Raw genomic sequence first — 18,775 nt, 5'->3', positions numbered from 1 at the left:
TTTTTTATTTACCTATGTATAATGATGACTTTCATGACCAACCAACTGTATTTCCTTCATTAAGAAATGTTCATTTTCAATAGTCTAATCAAAGAAATCAACCTACATATCATAGTTACAACATTGAACATAAAGAGAGTGATCAATTAGTTGAAGGTGATTCTTTGCCATTTTGTTTTTCTTCATTCAAGTTGTTGAAAGAGAAATTTGAAATCATAAAATAAGTAGAGGAAGTTGGGACGATGAAAAGTCATATAGAATTTTGAGAACAAATTGACAACATTATAGATCAGTAGGTAGACTTTCATGGTTTTCATGATCCTGTGGTTTTGTATATGGAAAATTTTGTCAGTTCAAATTTGCAGCCATTGATTTACAAGGATCTTGAAAAAGATGTTTGTAAGGATGCTGATTTTCAAAAGCAACCAAAGATATTTTCTATATCATAAAGTATTCTATTGCACCAGTCTTATGAAAAATTTCAACCTCTTTATGACAACCATCAGATTGAGATGCATGGAAGGAAATATGCAGTTGAAGGGATTATACATCAAAGTGATATTATTTTACATTGTTGTGAGATCAATATATATTTATTTGAAGATGCTTTTGTAGTCTTTTTGGAGTCAGTGAACAATCTCGAGTTTTCAGATTTTGTCAATAATGAATTTGTTTTCAAGATTCTAAATAAGTTATTGTTAAAAATGGTTTTCTTTTTGCCCATGATCGTGGACATGCAATAAGTTCAACTAGTGGCTGAGATGCTTGCATGGTTGCACTGGTTTTTTGACTTCACTTGATTGAATAATCTCAAAGTTTTAGCATCCTTTTCAGCATGTGTGCAAATAAGCTTGGAGACTGGGCATTTTGTTTTTTCAGTTTGAAGTATAAATTTCCAACTTGTACAAAGGATGTAGTTTTAATTTTGGTATGCAATAGTTTTAGTTTGAATTTGGTCTCAGTTGAATGACTCGATAAGAGAAGGTACAAGTGGCATATTCAAATCAGGCCAGAAAGCAGGTCACAAGTTTCAAAATTTTAGCATCTAGTTCATTTTACATTTTTCATAATTTTAGAGTTTGGATTAAGTATTTGGTCTACTAGGGTTCTTTGCTGCCCCTCAATGTGACAACATCCCCATTGGAGTTGGTTGTTATCATAGTTTAGTTTCAAGGTAATGACTTCAAGGGTAATGGCTTGGGTCAGTTGTTTGAAAATTTTCACAAGAAATTCAGGCACACTGACAGATAATTTGTCAACGTTGGTTCAATGGGTTTAAAATGCAATCACTGATAGATTAAATGACAATGAGTGTTAATTTTCTTAAAAAGTGGGCACTGTGATTTTTTGTTTTTGTTTTTGGTCTTCTTTGTGCCTATATATGCTATCGATTGCTAATGTAGGGTTCTTAGTTATTTTTATAAATATTAAAAGTATTAGGGTCAATGAGCTCTAACCTTCAAGATTATTTCAACAACTAAGTCAACCAAATCTTCGAGTTGATGCTCAAGTAAAGCTGCACAAGTCACAAAGGGAGGAGCCCACAAGAGGCACTGTCATAATGCACAATGTGTCACACGATCTTTTAAGGGTTCTCTCATATATGTAACTAAGTTTATGTTAAATTTCCGCATGTGGGATTTGTATTCCACAAACAAGAAAAGCTAGAATATACCAATAATGTAGACCTTTTGCTAGAGGAAGAAAAAAAAAACTTAAATATTTTTTTTTTTGTAAAATTGTTGATAGTTAATCCGTCAACGCTCCTTTTGAAAATATTTTGACATACTGCTGACAATTAATTTATCAGTGGTTGGAGCATATACATTTTTTGAGGCAGTGATAAGGGGTAATGGTCACGATAAAACATATTTGAGATGGATTCATGCACCAGACTCCTGTTTTTGTGATTCAGGGCTGAGTTCCACGACAGTGTTACTATTTTAAACTTGATGACAAAACAAGGGATTTTAGAAAATTATTACAGGATATCAGCGGACAAGTTTGTCCTAAGCTTCAGCTAGTCAAAGACATGTAAAGAATATAAGTGATAATAAATTAGTCTCATGGGAATTATCTCCATATTTTCATGACACAAACTCAATAGTCCAAGGGAAAAGGTGCCAAAGCATGTTTTGTTTTCACTTGAAAAAGATATGTTTTTAAAGATTGTTTTTTCCTATAAAAGACAATAACTTCAAGTGAGGTTTTCGAACATCTAGAAATGAATTTTTGAAAAAAAAGAGGTTTTTGGCAAAAACGAACCCATTTACAAAAACCACTCTCAGTTTTTAGATAAGTTTCACGTTTTGGGACATTCATAGGAATCTTTTCAGCTTATTCTTCCATTTTTAAAGATTAAATAATTACTTGTTTTAGCCATTAATTTTGGGCACAATTTTTGAGAAAACGAAAATGAAATTTCAAATATGAAAGAGGCTTTTGTCAAGAATGTGCCCATTTAAAAAAAAGTATTTTAGTTTTTACACATCTATCATGGTGTGGGAAATACGAAGGAATATTTAGACCATATTTTTTAGGAATTCGCCAGAAAAAACTCATAAAAAACTGTTAATGAGTCACCTCATCAATTTGACTTGGGGATCAGATCTTACCATCTACTTGATAATTTAAAATAAAAACCTAAATATGGATGAGGGGATTTTTAGATCCATTTCTTTTGGATCTTGATAATCTCTTTGATATTTTAGATATTTTGTAATTAAAGTTAACCTAAAGGTTAGGGTTTTAGTTTTTATAAGTTTTCTATAATTTTTTTTTTATGAAAATGAACAAAAGGTTTAGATTTTGGAAGAATAAGAAGACTAATTTTAGTGTGGTGATTATTTTTTATATTAATTAAAAACTCCGTTGAGCAGAAGGATTTTGGGTGACATCATTATCAAGGATTTTGGGTTGTGATTTATTTAGTCAGTTTTCCTTATGATATGTAGACTTCTTTGTTTTTCATAAATTATTTTTTACTTCAATGATTGGATGTGATAATATATGTATAGATTCAGATTTCACTTTGAGACTTGTGTCTATTTTCCATTCAATTGATGTCTGAATTCCCTCTAAAATCTGAACAAGATTCATCCATTGTTAGGTGCCTTGTCTAGATGGTCTGTCTTCTTTTCATTTCCTTAGTTCATTGAATATATTGAATGTTTGAATAATTGCAGCTACATGCCTATGAATTATTGAATGTTTCCCCTCACTAACCTCTTGAGAGCTCAATTTGATGTTGAAATTGACTCCATGCCCAATGGTGCTCTCTTGTTAGGCCCCTATACCACTAGTGTAACCCCTTATTGTTATTAGTACAACCCCCTTATTATATTGTTGTACCCATGTAGTCCCCATATTGTTACTATTGTGCCCCATAGAAGCCCACTATTGTTATTATTGTGCCCTCACATTATTATTGTTATGTCGGCTCTGATTATATGATGACCCCTTAGACTCCTATATATAGAAAGGAGGTCTTTTCATTTGCATCATCCAAGAATCGTTCATTTGTGTAATGTAAAGGAGGTTGCCCCCTCGAAGAGGCTTATTTCTAAGGTGTTCATCTATATTTTCTATCTTTTTGTGAGCTGGTTTCATAACATTTGGTATCAAAGCTTTGGATTCTAGGGTTTTGCTGCTCCAAACAGGTCATCGTGGAATTTGCGCTATAACTTTTTTCTGTGACGTTTCAGACGATAAAAAAACCCATTTGGTTGAAATCGTTCTGAACCACGGGTCCGAAATTCAGAGCTTTTCACATTATATTTGCGGAGATATGATCTAAGGAATTTGGCCTTTTTGTAGACTCCCGAATGTCATTCCAAACAGGTGACCTAGGGAAAATCGTCATAACTTTTGTTTTGAGCATCAGATTGAAATTTCGTAAGAAGTTGCAGAAAGAGGACAGACTATAGTTTCCTGTGTATATTTTTTAGACCCGAAGGTCAAAACAGTGACACGTGGAACTTCATACAAGTTCGCTCTTCTGAAAAGTTATATAATCAGGTCATCTTGGGAGATTGTGCATAACTCTTTCTTGGAGAATCTAAATTCGATTAGACTGGTGGCATTGGAAAGAGGACACAGAGGGCTACTGCAGGTCACAATTTCAGAACTGGAAGAATCGAAATTACAGAGTTATAGTTGTTTCAAGATTGAGCTCCTAAAATCAAGAAAAGGCGATATGAGAAAGTTTGATGGCAAGGATCTGGTAAATTGGATACTTCAAATGGAGCAATATTTTGATCTACATGGTGTACCACTCTTACAAAAGGTATGTATTGCATCTAATTATTTAAAACCAAATCAATTTTGATGGTATAAAGGGCTTTGTTCTTGTAAACCACTTGTCACGTGGTCAATTTTCATGGAGGAAATGATAGCACATTATGAGGATACGAAGAGAAACTCCTTCTTTAGCCAATTGATAAATCTCAAACAAAAGGGTTAAATGGAAGAGTACATTGAAGACTTTCAAAAATTGAGTAGAAGGGTAAATTATATTCCAGAGAAGCAAAGGATTGATGTCTTCATAGGGACTTTAAAGGATAACGTTCAACATGAGGTTCATTTTTGGGAACTTGATTCATTGGAGGAGGCATTCGAGTTGGCAAGAAAAATTGAAAGAGAAATTATGAAAACAAGGAATCCCACCACTCATGACTATAATTACGGAAGTGTTTCTTCTCCTAGCCTTCCACAACCTACAAGGCTTACACCACAACAATTGGAAGAAAAAATAGAAAAAGGGCTTTGTTACAATTGTGATAGAAAATGCACTAAAGGTCATAAGTGTGCTGAGAAGAAATTATTTTACATAGAGTATGAAGAGGAGGAAAAAAAGGTTCAAGAAGTGAAATATCGCATCGAGAAAGAAGAAATGAATCCAACCATTTCTTGTAATTCATTGGCCAGAATTACCACTTCTCAAACTATCAAGACAGAAGGACATATCAAGAAGAAAAATGTTCAAGAAGTGAAACATCACATCGAGCATCAAGAAATGAATCCGACCATATCTTGTAAAGCATTGGAAGAAATTACCACTCCCCAAACTCTCAAGATAGAAGGACATATCAAGAAGAAGAAGGTTCAAACAATGAAATATCAGGAAGAAAAGTATCAAGAAACATCAAAAGAAAAGGATACTCACCAGGAACCAACCCTAGATAAAGAAGAAATGAATCTGACCATATCTTGTAATGCATTCGTCGGAATTACCACTCCTCAAACTATAAAGATAGAAGGACATATCAAGAAGAAAAAGGTAATAGTGTTGATTGATTCAGGTAGTACCCATAATTTTATTAATTGTAAGATAGCTAAGGACTTGAATTGTTTCCTAGATCCAACACCAGAGTGTCAAGTGACAGTTGTAAGTGGAGGAACCATAAATTGCTCCAGAAAGTGCCATAGTATCAAGCCATCCATGGGAGAATATGTATTGAATAGCCCAATGTTTTCCATTCCAATGGGTGGTGCTGATGTTGTACTAGGAGTCCAATGGCTACAATCCTTGGGTACAACAACTTTTAATTTTCAAGAACTTTTTATGAAATTTTCTTCGGAAGGAAAGGAAGTTGAATTAAGGGGTATCACAGGGAAACTAGGAAAGATAATCAACTTTGACGGAATGACAAAGCTTCTAAAGAAAGAACAACGAGGCGTAATTGCACAATTATGTTTGCTAACTGTTCGCACATCGAAATCATGTATTTCTCCAGATCTCCAAAAAGTCTTGGACAATCATTCCAAGGTATTTGAGACTCCCAAAGGTCTCCCACGTATTCGTGATCATGATCATGCTATTCATTTTATTCCAGGATGTGTTCCTCCAAATTTCAAGCCTTATAGATATCCATATGCCCAAAGGAGTGAAATTGAACATATGGTTGTAGAAATGGTAGAGGTTGGTACAATTATCTAACCAAATTTGATAAACAAAGGAAGGTATGAATGGAAGAATAGCGAAGCAGGGTGGGAACTCATTCAAAAGTTGCTGAATATCCCAATTCCAAGAATATTACCAAAACTTGACAAGGAAAAGAAAGCATAGTGGAACCTGGAGTAGTCAAAGAAACAAGAACCCGACAGCTACGAAATCGATCAATTTCAGAGTGTCTCATCAAGTGGAAGAACTTACTCGCTGAAGATTCCACATGGGAGGACAAGAATTTTATACAGAAGCATCAAGAACTACTCAAGCATTGAGGACAACACTTTTTGAAGGAGAGGGGCATGTTAGGCCCCTATACTACTAGTGTAACACCTTATTGTTATTAGTACAACCCCCTTATTATATTGTTGTACCCATGTAGTCCCCATATTGTTACTATTGTGCCCCATAGAAGCCCACTATTGTTATTATTGTGCCCTTACATTATTATTATTATGTCGGCTCTGATTATATGATGACCCCTTAGACTCCTATGTATAGAAATGAGGTCTTTTCATTTGTATCATCCAAGAATTGTTCATTTGTGTAATGTAGAGGAGGTTGCCCCCTCGAAGAGGCTTATTTCTAAGGCGTTCATCTATCTTTTCTATCTTTTTGTGAGCTGGTTTCATAACATCTCTGTTGTTGAACCAAACCAAGTTCAAACCCTTGTCCATTTTACCAAAGATCTGGCCACTGCTAGAATACATGAATAGCTGCTGAAGTGACATTGGGTAGTTGATTCATAGAGGGATCCCTCTCTGGATTGGAAGGGCTATCTTCTGATCTCCAAGATTGGACTAGTGTTGCCTCCAGGTTTTCCTTTCACAACTGGGAAAATTATGGAGTGATAACATACTGAAGTTTAAATTTTATATTTCCAGGACATTTATTACCACAATATCAGTTTATAGTATTTTTTATGAACATTATATCTGACAACAGCTATTTTTATATTTATGTTTACAGTTCATGCTTTATGACAACATACTACATTAAACGAGTTTTTCCTATGTGATAGTTTGGTTTTTTGGATTCAAGCAGGAAATCTTTATTTTTATATTATAAATCTTATTTCAGGGCTAGTTTGTTGTGAGCTCGATTTTTTTTTTCTTGATCCTAGTGACAGAGACTGAATGCACTTGTTGCATATACTGTATGTAACATTTTACATTAATAGAAAGTTGTGATTTTTTCCATATATATACATATATGATTTTATTTGTAATAATGTAAATAATTTTGTCCACAGGACGTAGAATAGACGATGATGGGGTGTACTATTAAGGGACTTCGTGATGTAAAGGTCATTAATTTGAAACTTCGTGGGCAAAATTCCAACCATGTTAAGGGTTGGTGTGGCCTAGGTCGGGTGCAATCCCTAAGTGATTTTGATGACTTAGATGTGCATGGGTTGCGATTTCTCAAGCCAAAGATTAAGCGTTCAATCATCTCAAGACCCACAAAATTTAGCAAACCAAAAAAACAATGTAAATATTTTTATATTGTTTTTATTTGCATCATTTTAGTATTTAGGTGTTGGTCTAAAAAAATGTACCATTTTAAACCCAAAAAGAAAATAAAAGGACTATTTATAAATCCACATTTCAATTTAGAGGTTTTTTTTCGTGATTTTGGCTCACAGTGATATCAATTATTAAAGATATGTTCTCAAACGAGTTGTAATGCTAACCTAAAAAAAGAAGGTGGTGCTACTGGTAATACCATTTTTTATTTTTGGGGTTATTTTAAATTTTTTGTTTGGAATGGTACTCGATGTCGAGATCATGATTTCAACAAAGTTGTAATCTTAACCTAGAAAATAATGGGGGTGATGTTATGAACAACATTTCTATTTTCGATGGTTGATTGTAAGGTTTTGTTTGCAACTTTATAGGGACTTAAAGTAATGGTGAAAAATTGTGGTAGCTCTAATTTCACAAAAAAAGGTGTTACTAGTACAACTACTTTGTCATTTAAAAATTGATTTTGATTTTTTTTGATGCAAAAATATGAATTTTGAAAAATAGAGTTCTCATTTTAAAATCAAAATTCTCATTAAATCAAGAAAATGTTAATATTTACTTGGAAAAATTGGAAAAAAATACATATACTTTTATGAAAGCTACATTTACATCATAAGTATATTGTTTCTAATTAATTGTCTATATTTTTATAAAAACTACATTTACCTCATAACTATATAGTTTCTAATTCACATAATTATATTTTTAAACATTACATAATCCTTTATTAAATAATAATAAATATATCTTATATTTTGCTAGTAGACAATTTCAATAGAATTGTAATTAACTTCAATAGCAAAACCAAGTAAAATTTCTCAATCTCTGAGAGTGACAATTAAGGAGTCAAGCTAATTGAAACTTCAATTAACCTCAATACAAAAGGATGAATTATGTAATTAATTGAAACTTCAGTTAACCTTAATACAAAAGGATGAATTATGTTTAATTACGATAAAATAGGAAGTCTATTCAACAATCTTATTAAATCCATGGTGAAATTTTAACACGGTGTAATCGATAAGTTCATAAAACATCTTTCAAAGACCAAATGTTTAAATTCAATAAAACACAATGAACTAGATCAAAGTTGACAAAGTGCAATACCTACATAACTTTTGAAGTGCAACTCGGTTATTGTGCATATATTCCAATGACAAAAATGTTGGGAAGACAATTCCTCGTAGCATTTTGGTGCTATTCATCGTTAATAACAATTTTGTTTGAATTTTTTCTTGGTGATAAATTTTATCATTTTCCTTTTCTAAAGTATAGTTTAGATGAACATTTAAGTTTAATTGTCATAGTCGAAAATTAACTTCATCTAAATATGATGCCAAACAACTAGCATCTATCAAAAGTACTTTTTATTAATATCTTATGCACAATTAATATTTCGTGCCTAGTTGGCTCAAACTATATGTCCCCTTAAATACCTAACAACATTAAAGTGTATATTATGACAAACTTTCGAATCAAATTTGACATTTGAAATTGTCATCTGAATAAGATAAGGTTGGTCCGGGTAAGGCCATTAGAGCAGCAATAAAGTAGTTAGTATATTTTTACATTACAATGGGTTAAAATTATAATTAGATTTAAGAATAATAAAATAGTGAAAAAACCAAGGAAATATTGAGAGGATGAATCAAAATTTTATAAATTTTAACAATTATTTAGTTAACATATTCAACAATATCTCAGTGCACTAATCTCATAAAGTTTGAACACATGATGTTTACGTGAAAACCCATACAGGAGAAAACTACAAATCTTTTTTTAGTTTTAATGTAAATGTAAGCACCAACTTACATGAGGCACCAACCACCTTTTCTTTGCAAGAGCCCACTTGTTGGAAGCACCGACTCCCACTTGTTTGCAAGCACAAACCCCTTGATCTTTACAAGCACCAACATGAAAGAAACTCTAATCCCTTGGTCTACAAGCATTGTCTTCCTTCAGCCACTCAGATCTCTCTTTCAGACATCGGACTTAGATCTATGGTACCCTTTGATTACACTTCATTCTCACAACTATTTTTATTCTCAAATCTACTTCTTTTTTAGATCATTCTCCAGTAGCAACCTCTTTTTTTCTAAATTTTTTGATTTCATCAAATTTACACCACATCACAACATCTCACTTATGATTTTGCTTATCGATACTTCAAGTCTTATGTGCTAACTCTACAAATATATATATTTTTAATTTTTTGAATCTACTCATTTATCTCGCACAACGGTTCCAAATATTTGATGTTGTTACTTTCTAGTCCTGTTCAAAATTCCTTTACCAAGATTTGTCTCAGATCTATGACACTTGGTCCATTACGTCTCCACGTCTTCAGATCTACACTTCTTCTTTTATGCAAAAACTTCACATCTCAACTAAACTCTACTTATAACATATACACAACACACCTCTTCCTACTCTCTCATAGATCCACTTGATTTGGCCCTCAAATCTATTCACTTTGCAACAATGAAACTATCTGTAGTTATTCATCCATTAACTTAGTTTTTCTGCACGTTCACTACTGTCTCAATGTTGATTGGCACGAGAACCCTCTCATCTCACACCATTTTGTTTCTATTTATAGACATAGAACTCTTTGATTTTTCTAGTTCATACTTTGATCATTCCAACCTTTAACTAAAATTTGGCTCTTGAAACTGCTAAGTTTTTTTATCTCAACACTCGATTTCTAAACCACTTGATGCATATGACCAAGGGCTAGAACTATTGGTTTAAATACACAAGGCGCTTTATCATACCTTCAACATTCTTCCACATGACTAAGCACTATGACCAATAAATTGCTTAATTGAGAACTTATTGCTTATCTAGAATTAGACAGTGGTGGATTTTTCAAAATGCAAACACACTTTTGGACCAAGATCAAACTCCCAATGTCTAATAAGCCTCTAGGAGCTTATGCCTAACACTCAATACTGAGGGCTATGACCTCAGGCTTAAGCTCCTTGGCAAATCAACGAATCATCTTATTGAACATGCTTTGGAATGTTCTGAGACTAAAGTCCTGAGATGTTGTCACTTTGGCTGGGCACTATGACCATCGACTATTGCTAGTCAGATCTCAATGTATCGAGCTTGTTTCGACACTTATGCACCAAAATTTGAGACCAAAGTCCTGAGACTGATAAACCTCTAGGCACTTATTGCCAAGCCCTTCATGACCGAGAGTTGTGATTGTGGTTTGAAGTTTCTTGGATCTTGAGTATCGTGAACACCTTCCAACATTAATTGCATTCCAAATTTCTGATTGTCTAGTGCTCTGAGGTGGGATCCAATGCCAGATTACCTACCATTGTGTTTGACATGCCATCTACTGCTTTCCAATAAGAACTTGCGACGTGTTCACAAGCTCACGTGTGCCTTTCACGTGTCACTCACCAACAGTCTATCTATTCTATCAAATGTGTCAAATTCACCTGCCACATGTAACCCTCACATGCTACCACACCATCAATCCGTCACACGTACTCCATTGTGTCATCCAGCTAACATCCATTCAATTGTGTCGTTATCCTACCACATGTGTCATGATCTCAAATTATTAAAGTGTTCATGTTAGTTTGATTTCCTTGTGAATCAAGGTCGATGACTCGATGTCTGGTGGGCACTTAGCTCTCAAGCTCTTATCAGTTTTCCCATTATGACCTAAGGATGTGACCCAGGGCTTAACTTATCAACCTTCAGCTCTCACGACCTCTTCATTTTATTTCCCATTTCAACTTTTCTTCATTTATCTAGTGATGAAAGATTCTAATCTGGCGAGGGGCCCACACTCCACACACATATTGGTCTGGAACCGTGACTAGGATGTGACCTTTCCTATCCTAAGTTACTTCAAACTGAGTTTTCTCCTCATCCCTTGGGAGTTAAGCAGAGACCCATATATCGTTCAAAATATATTTGAACAATCTAGCTGACCAAACATCTTTCAACCTCAATTGGACTAAGCACCTATAGAAAAAATTCCTAGAAATATATGCTACTCAAGCTACTCAAAAATCAAACTAGACAACCAACATACATAACAATAATAACATCAAGGACATCAATGACAACATAAAATTAGCAACCTTCTAACACACTCAACAATAACCCTTTGAAATTAACATCAATGATAATGCATTCAAAAATCTCCCCCTTTGGCATTGATGGCAAAAAAACTAGACATTGTTGGTCATTGATGGCTTTGGGCTTGACTCCCACTATTTGTACTAGACAGACTGCTTAGGCTCCCCCTAGCTCTGAAATCTTCTCATGAGCTCTAAATTCTATTCATTCTCCCCTATTGACATCAATTAAAAGGGTTCTTAATGTTCATTCTTCCCCATTTGGAACACCAAGTGACTGACTGGTGTAACAAATGTGTTAATGGTGCCAATTGTGTCAATGTTTATACCAGTTAGTTACAAGGATTTGACATGAATTCTTCTGTTGCTTATGATCCTAATTGAGTAAGTAGTGCTTCTATTGTTATACTACTATAGCAAGGTCCAATGTATCCCCCTATGTCAATCATATAGGCATACAAACTTGCAGTCATTTTATCATCATTATAGTGCAAATTACTCCCCTTGAGTATATACTATACCTATTGATCATGCAATTCCCCTTGATTTTCTAGGAGACAACTATCCCTTACAAAATTGAACAATTGCTTTATTTCCTATGGAAAGGGTCTATGGAAGGGATGAAAGAGGCAACACTCCCAACTTCTATGTTAAATACTCAAAGGGTTCTCTTTGTAGGGACCCTCACTATTATGACACTTTTTTTTTAAGATTTAAATTTACAATCAGAGTACCAACAAGTTACCACGTACAGGGAGAAACTCATATTTAAGTTACAATATTATAATAATAAGCAAATAATCATTTTACTTCAACTAGCCAATTGTTATCCACGCCCAAAATGAAGTCACATAATACTTAAAATTACATCAATATTGAAAACACATAAATTTGAGATACATATGTCGGTAGCCACAAATTGCAGTTCAACCATCATAACATTCATTTTTACAATCTGGTCATTATAGATACATCAATAATCATATAATAAAATTTAAGAATACACAAGGTATCATTCACCAAGGAGTGGAGTTTCAAATTCTCGGCCTTACTACTACTTGCACTCCCTTGTTATTGTCTCGTCCACGTATGAATGATGATGCGTTCGAACCGAACATTGGTGACTCATTGGTTCACCTTCAAATCTACTCCTTGTGTACTCTTCTTCCCCACGAACCCCTGATTTGTAATGGGAATGTACAATAGAGGAATAATACTAGCTGATGGAGGGGAGCACTCTTGGCTCAAGAGTCCCCTCTCTAACGTCCTCCACCTCACCAAACTCACTATAGCTTTGTAGTCACTCACAATGTCAATATCTCATCCATCCAACAATAGGGAAAAATAAAGGGGTCCCACTCCCATAACTTTCCCCTCCTTTTATAAGAGGCTTCATAAGTGACACTTGGCACTTTATGCATAAAAAAATATTTTTATTAATCTAAAAGTTTGATTATTCACCCACCCACGTGTCACCCTCTCACCAAGACTATCCTAAATTATTTACTTATTTTTTTATTCAAAAATAATATTTTTTTCCTCACCCCAACATGACTCCCTATTTATTCTCCTAGTTGTCTCTTGATTCCCCTTTTATGCTCCTTGATTTGTTTTCATTATTGAAGTCAACTGGTAGGTCTCAGATTTGGTCCCCCAACTACACCCTAGTTTAACTCAATTTGACTGTTAGATGGAGATCCTTGTGTTGGCTCTTGTCATATGTAGGTTCTCTCATAAAATTAAATTTATCTAATTTAAATTTATTATTATTTATTTTCGTTCCCAGCCTCTTTTCTTAATGAGGTTAAACTATTTTAGAATTAATATTTCCAATTAACTCTAATTCCCTTCCCCCCTTTTTCTTATTAAAATGCTTATGCACATTATCTACCTAAGATTTTAAAACATGGGAAAGGTAGAGTTCTCAAGTGGCCCAATCTTTTTATTTTCTTCCTACTCTCCCTTTACCCCAAGTTTTATTATTGATTTAGATGACTTGGTTCTAAAACCTCGTTTACCACATTATGTGAATTAGTATGATTATCATATCTTAATTATATTTTAGTAGTTCCTTCTTGATGCCAAGGGTGCCAAGTTGGTTGTGCCCTTCAAGAACTTCCCTTTGAAGTTCCAAGGGTGCAATGCCAATCAATTTCTTCTTGATGCCAAGGGTGCCAAGTCGGTCGTGCCCTTCAATAACTTCCCTTTGAAGTTCCAAGGGTGCCACATCGCTTTCCCTTCAAGCATCCAATGACTATGAGGGGAAGAACTAGGTGCAATGATGGAGATTTCCGTCCTCTCCTATGTTTCCCTCTATAGTGAGACTAATGGTGTTGGGATCGAGGAATCTACCTTGATGTGTGACCCAAAGTAAAATCTTCATGATCGACCCAATATGGGGTCCACCCCCATGGCATCGTGATCTTCAAGGTGAAGGTATCACAACATCTTCCAGCCTAAGTAACAACGAGAGTTCTAGTGGGTGAAATTAGGGACGGTGTCCCACCCCTCCCATGAATTTACATCTATCTGTACAACCCCATCACCCATGTGTGAGTTATTCGACCAAGCAACTAACCTGTGCCTGTAGCCACTAACATGTCATTAGAATTCACTGTAGAATTTTAAATTGAACTTTATAATTTTTTGAGATAATAAAATGTAATTCAAACCAAACTAGAGGTTTCTGAATCATCTGTGCAAGTTCATTTGGGTGTCTCCTGCCATAGTCAATAACCATTAGTAATATTTGTTCATAATGTTAGTCATTAATATAATTGCATATGCTAAATCATCACCATGACAAAATCATCAATAACTATAAGCAAGAAGCTAATGTAAACAAAACAAAATAATGAAGCCATCACATGATTAGACAATCATCAAATAGGTCCATCATAACCATTTCCATCATGACATTAAACTAAGATATCACAATTATTATCACCTCCACTAATAGTAAAAGTCAAATAATCTGATTCTTGACCTGAGGTTCTCAAAGAATAATGTATGATCCTAGAGGATATATCTAGGAAAATGTAATGTTGGCATCAATAAACCAGAGTGAAACACTACAATGCGCATGTGTGCTAAGGTGATCTCCTACCACACTCAAACAATTATCAGTAGTATCTGGTCCCAAAATATTCATGATAGAACATCATCGAATTCTTCAACAACCATATGTAACATAAACATCAATGCAATGCAGATTGAAATCAAAATAAACACATCATAATCAACATCACATGGCTTTATAATAGTAAAACTGATCATGAAATCATCAACCTTGATGTTTTAAAAAATAAAGTAGAATCCATAGAACCTATCTCAAAATTCCAAGATATAAGTGTTGGTCTCATAGTCAAGGTAAAACAGGGCATTACAACCACCACCCCCCCCCGCCCCCCAAACATTCAACTTCATCTTGAAGTTTTAGAACAACATGAGATTGAAAACATGTCTCAACACCTCCTCTCTAGAGATGGTACTAGGATTGCATTCCTCTGCTTTAACCCTATCCCATATAAATCGATGACATGATTTTTATGATTCACCTATCAAACCTTTATTAAAGATATCTACATATAATTTTTATGTGGTCTTTTTTTCCCTTCCAATGGCCTACACACAAAACATAGGCATTTACATTATTGAAACCTTCTACAATATGTTGTGGTGTGCACATTTGAAGAAAATAATATTAACTCATCCCTAGAGTAGCTTGATTATTATCATCTATTCCCAGTTTTAGCATTACAAGTATTCATGTATCGACCTCGAATTCTACGAAATCCCTCTTTACAAGAGGGTAACACTACGTAATGACAATGCTCATAATCACATCCACTAGACAAGATTTTGTTTTACTGCTAATAGGGAGAAATAATAATATCTATAAATTTTTAGGAATCTAGTAGAGTATGAAATGGATTACTAGGTAATGGTCATATTGCTTTGACAATTTCCAATTGGTTTAAGAACTTCTCCTGATGGCATTAACAAGTTGACTTTAGGTTGAAATTATTTTACATAGAGGTTGAATTGATTTGCGGATAACCACACTTGATGTAGACCAACTAATGGTGCCTCAATTTAGCACATGAAAGAGGTTGGTCTTGCTAACTCAAGGTACCATTAAAACATATTCCTCATAAATTCCACCATAAGAATTAAAACTATATGAGTGTGTGTGTGGGGCATGATAAGCGTAAATGCCCATATTGTTACCTCAAAGTCACTCAATCTCCATAACATTGTGAAGCAAGGGAATTCCCATGATGAGACACACTCGTTCTTATTTATTTATTTCCTTCTCTTGTATCTTTCTCGGTCTAAATTTTTTTCCTTGGTGACAACCAATACCCTTTATGTCACTAGTCATCCTTTGCACCTAATTCAAACTCAAAGCATTGTACCACTAGTTTTTCCTTGTCATTCTTCTCCATACGAGACTATACTACCCTTGTAACAATTTCTTTAGAATGCCAATTACATCCTAAATGATTTCTTATTATTATGGCTCACTATACATTAAATGTCACATATTAATGTCTTTGTGGAGCATCATCCACAAGTAAGGATGAGTATTTTTAAAGGAACGATCTTGTTGGTCAAAGTCTTATAAAATCCTTGCATTCCAATTATTGAGAATTTTCATCGTAAGGGGGTCATCCTTACCCTCCCTTAGAGTACAAAATAGGATCAAATAAACTTATTCATCTTTGATGATATGTCCTAGTACCTTAGTCTTAAAGCATCTAACCATTTTTGGTTAGGCGTAACGCAATGGAAATTCTAATGGACACAAGCATGAGAGTGTTCTAATAATCTACAATTGGTGTGTAGCAACAAGCTCTTCATAGTATTTTTTAAAGGATTCAAATATTATGTCTATTTATAGTATTATAGGCAACTATTCTGGTTTGAAAAGTTATACATATAGAATGTAGGCGAATATTCAATAAAAAATGTAATTTCCTATTAAAATTGGTAATTTTATGGCGAATATCATCCATTTAATCATATATGTAAAAAAAAAATAGGCAAATTTTTAACAAAATGGGAAAATATGTTTTTTGAGAGAATGTCCCAAAATTAGCCAATTTTCGAAATTTCGCCCCTCAAATTTTCCCTAAGACTCTTAAGATTGTTTCTAATTCAATCACCTCTAATGTCAAGATTAGAGGTGAGAATGTCCAAAAATTAGCCAATTATCGAAATTTTGCCCCTCAAATTTTCCTTAAGACTCTTAAGATTGTTTCTAATTCAATCACCTCTAATGTCAAGATTGTGATCAATATTTGTGACCAAATTGGTTATCTATAACACATGTGTTGATCAAGGGCAATGACACCAACCCATTCATAATAAATTCTTACTTCAATTCCCTAGGGACAATTCATATACCACTTCAATCATTAGTTTACCCATCACAACTTTTTCACATTGACTTGTATCAACCTACAACCATTTTAATCTTACTTAAATTGAATATGGTGAATATTGAAAAATAGTCAAGAGTGGATAATTTGGCCATTTTTAACTCATTTTCTAGATAATTTAATCATCCTTTATATAACTTCTCTTTCTATGAAGTTAATAGATAACTTCTCTTTCTCTAGATTTTGTAGGAACAATACTTACACCTTCTATTTCCCTTAGATCTCTAGCTTTTGTAGGAATAATACTTATGTTCTTATTCTTAGATAAAAAATATTTTTTTTAAAGGTCCTTCAGTTCGTTACTTCTTTTCTTATCCAAAGTGAGGTTAGAATTGAACCCAGGTGAGGCAAATAACAACCGTTTTTCCCAACCACCTAAGATAACCCCAATTGTCATTCTTCTCATATGCGTGTGTGTGTGTTAGTTAAAATAGCTTATTCTTATATTGTAGTACAACTTTCTTATTAGACTTAATCATAATGTCACTATCAATTTAATTAAAGATAGTAAGCTCATAAGGCATTTTGTTATTGCTTCATTAGTATAATATCTCTGTAAATGGTATATATTTATTATGCGACTATGATGATTCATACTTTTTAATTAGTTACTTCACTTCAAGTGAAGTTGTTAACTAAATCTAAATATTAATACTAATCCATGCAAAAAAAATGGTCACATAGTTGACATCTTTCTAATTATAACATTAATAATTCCTTACCTAAAGTTGTGCAACAACTTGCATAATTTTTGGTGGGTGCTAACCATGGTAAATGCACATATTTACAGTTACTCCTACCTAAATTTATGTAAGGAATTTCATAAATTATGGTGAGCAATAACTCTTGGTAAATATGTTTAATTACTTGAATGTAAGAATGTCCCAAGTAACTTTTGAGTTGATTCCTATAGCATTCCAATGAATTAAATTTACATTGTTATTTTAATTTAACATGATTGTAATACTCCTTCCTACAATATATATACAACATTGATTACAACTTGTAACACCCATATGCCTTAACCAATGATTTATTACACAATCCATAGCAATTCATATATATATATATATATATATATATATATATATATATAAGAGTTAAATGTGTAACTAGGCGTACCTAATTTATGGGATATCATTTTTCTTGCGAAAATAAGTCGTAATTTCATTCCTTCAGATCAAAATTACATTTTGTTTATACACTTCAAGAGAGTATTCTTTAAGATTGCATGAAGCCTCAAAAAATCCTGTAGAGATCTGAGGTTGAGTTGATTTGCGGATAACCACACTTGATGTAGACCAACTAATGGTGCGTCAATTTAGCATATTAAAGAGGTTGGTCTTGCTAACTCAAGGTACCATTAAAACATACTCCTCATAAATTCCACCATAAGAATTAAAATTATATGAGTGTGTGTGTGTGCGCGTCTAGCATGATAAGCGTAAATGCCCATATTGTTACCTCAAAGTCACTCGATCTCCATAACATTGTGAAGCAAGGGAATTCCCATGATGACACACACTTGTTCTTATTTATTTATTTCATTCTCTTGTATCTTTCTTGATCTAAATTTTTTTCCTTGGTGACAACCAACACCCTTTATGTCACTAGTCATCCTTTGCACCTAATTCAAACTCAAAGCATTGCACCATTAGTTTTGCCTTGTCATTCTTCTCCATACGAGACTATACTACCCTTGTAACAATTTCTTTAGAATGCCAATAACATCCTAAATGATTTCTTATTATTATG

This window comes from Pinus tabuliformis, chromosome X, assembly GCF_031772625.1.
Source record: "Pinus tabuliformis cultivar Carrire ecotype Pingquan chromosome X, CPIR1, whole genome shotgun sequence".
In the NCBI taxonomy this organism is placed as follows: domain Eukaryota; kingdom Viridiplantae; phylum Streptophyta; class Pinopsida; order Pinales; family Pinaceae; genus Pinus; species Pinus tabuliformis.
The sequence above is the reverse complement of the archived record's forward strand: the minus strand, read 5'-3'. Positions refer to the sequence as shown.